Consider the following 2371-nt stretch of genomic DNA (forward strand, 5'->3'; position numbering starts at 1 on the left):
GGACGTTTGCGTTTTTTGCTCCGGAGGCTGCCGAGAGGGAAAAACGGTCGTTTTGAGGATGGAGTCCACAGGAAAACAGAGAGGTCCAAAAGGTGTGGGGCATTTGAAGGGGTTCCTGGAGGCAGTGAGGACCAGCATGACTTTTCCCCCCTGAGACCTTTGCTGTGGGAGCAGCGGCTGGACGTTTGCGTTTTTTGCTCAGGAGGCTGCCGAGAGGGAAAAACGGTCGTTTTGAGGATGGAGTCCACAGGAAAACAGAGAGGTCCAAAAGGTGTGGGGCATTTGAAGGGGTTCCCAGAGGCAGTGAGGACCAGCATTACTTTTCCCCGCTGGAACCTTAGCTGTGGGAGCAGCGGCTGGACATTTGCGTTTTTTGCTCCAGAGGCTGCCGAGAGTGAAAAATGGTGGTTTTGAGGATGGAGTCCACAGGAAAACAGAGAGGTCCAAAAGGTGTGGGGCATTTGAAGGGGTTCCCGGAGGCAGTGAGGACCAGCATGACTTTTCCCCGCTGGGGCCTTTGCTGTGGGAGCAGCGGCTGGACGTTTGCGTTTTTTGCTCCGGAGGCTGCCGAGAGTGAAAAACGGTGGTTTTGAGGATGGAGTCCACAGGAAAGCAGAGAGGTCCAAAAGGTGTGGGGCATTTGAAGGGGTTCCCAGAGGCAGTGAGGACCAGCATGACTTTTCCTAGCTGGAGCCTTTGCTGTGGGAGCAGCGGCTGGACGTTTGCGTTTTTTGCTCCGGAGGCTGCCGAGAGTGAAAAACGGTGGTTTTGAGGATGGAGTCCACAGGAAAACAGAGAGGTGCAAAAGGTGTGGGGCATTTTAAGGGGTTCCCGGAGGCAGTGAGGACCAGCATGACTTTTCCGCCTTGGAACCTTTGCTGTGGGAGCAGCGGCTGGACGTTTGCGTTTTTTGCTTTAGAGGCTGCCGTGGGTTAAAAACGGTTGTTTTGAGGGTGGAGTCCACAGGAAAGCAGAGAGGTCCAAAAGGTGTGGGGCATTTGAAGGGGTTCCCGGAGGCAGTGAGGACCAGCATGACTTTTCCGCCTTGGAACCTTTGCTGTGGGAGCAGCGGCTGGACGTTTGCGTTTTTTGCTTTAGAGGCTGCCGTGGGTTAAAAACGGTGGTTTTGAGGATGGAGTCCACAGGAAAGCAGAGAGGTCCAAAAGGTGTGGGGCATTTGAAGGGGTTCCCGGAGGCAGTGAGGACCAGCATGACTTTTCCCCCCTGAGACCTTTGCTGTGGGAGCAGCGGCTGGACGTTTGCGTTTTTTGCTCCGGAGGCTGCCGAGAGTGAAAAACGGTTGTTTTGAGGGTGGAGTCCACAGGAAAGCAGAGAGGTCCAAAAGGTGTGGGGCATTTGAAGGGGTTCCTGGAGGCAGTGAGGACCAGCATGACTTTTCTGCCTTGGAACCTTTGCTGTGGGAGCAGCGGCTGGACGTTTGCGTTTTTTGCTATAGAGACTACCGAGGGTTAAAAACGGTGGTTTTGAGGCTGGAGTCCACAGGAAAGCAGAGAGGTCCAAAAGCTGTGCGGCATTTGAAGGGGATCCAGGAGGCAGTGAGGACCAGCATGACTTTTCCCCGCTGGAACCTTTGCTGTGGGAGCAGCGGCTGGACGTTTGCGTTTTTTGCTCCGGAGGCTCCCGAGAGTGAAAAATGGTGGTTTTGAGGATGGAGTCCACAGGGAAGCAGTGAGGTCCAAAAGGTGTGGGGCATTTGAAGGGGTTCCCGGAGGCAGTGAGGACCAGCATGACTTTTCCGCCTTGGAACCTTTGCTGTGGGAGCAGCGGCTGGACGTTTGCGTTTTTTGCTCCGGAGGCTGCCGAGAGTGAAAAATGGTGGTTTTGAGGATGGAGTCCACAGGATAACAGAGAGGTCCAAAAGCTGTGGGGCATTTGAAAGGGTTCCCGGAGGCAGCGAGGACTAGCATGACTTTTCCGACTTGGAACCTTTGCTGTGGGAGCAGCGGCTGGACATTTGCGTTTTTTGCTCCGGAGGTTGCCGTGGGTTAAAAACGGTGGTTTTGAGGATGGAGTCCACAGGAAAGCAGAGAGGTCCAAAAGGTGTGGGGCATTTGAAGGGGTTCCCGGAGGCAGTGAGGACCAGCATGACTTTTCCGCCTTGGAACCTTTGCTGTGGGAGCAGCGGCTGGACGTTTGCGTTTTTTGCTTTAGAGGCTGCCGTGGGTTAAAAACGGTGGTTTTGAGGATGGAGTCCACAGGAAAGCAGAGAGGTCCAAAAGGTGTGGGGCATTTGAAGGGGTTCCCGGAGGCAGTGAGGACCAGCATGACTTTTCCCCCCTGAGACCTTTGCTGTGGGAGCAGCGGCTGGACGTTTGCGTTTTTTGCTCCGGAGGCTGCCGAGAGTGAAAAA

This window comes from Vanellus vanellus (assembly GCF_965231255.1).
Source record: "Vanellus vanellus genome assembly, contig: HAP1_SCAFFOLD_164, whole genome shotgun sequence".
NCBI classification, from domain to species: Eukaryota; Metazoa; Chordata; class Aves; order Charadriiformes; family Charadriidae; genus Vanellus; species Vanellus vanellus.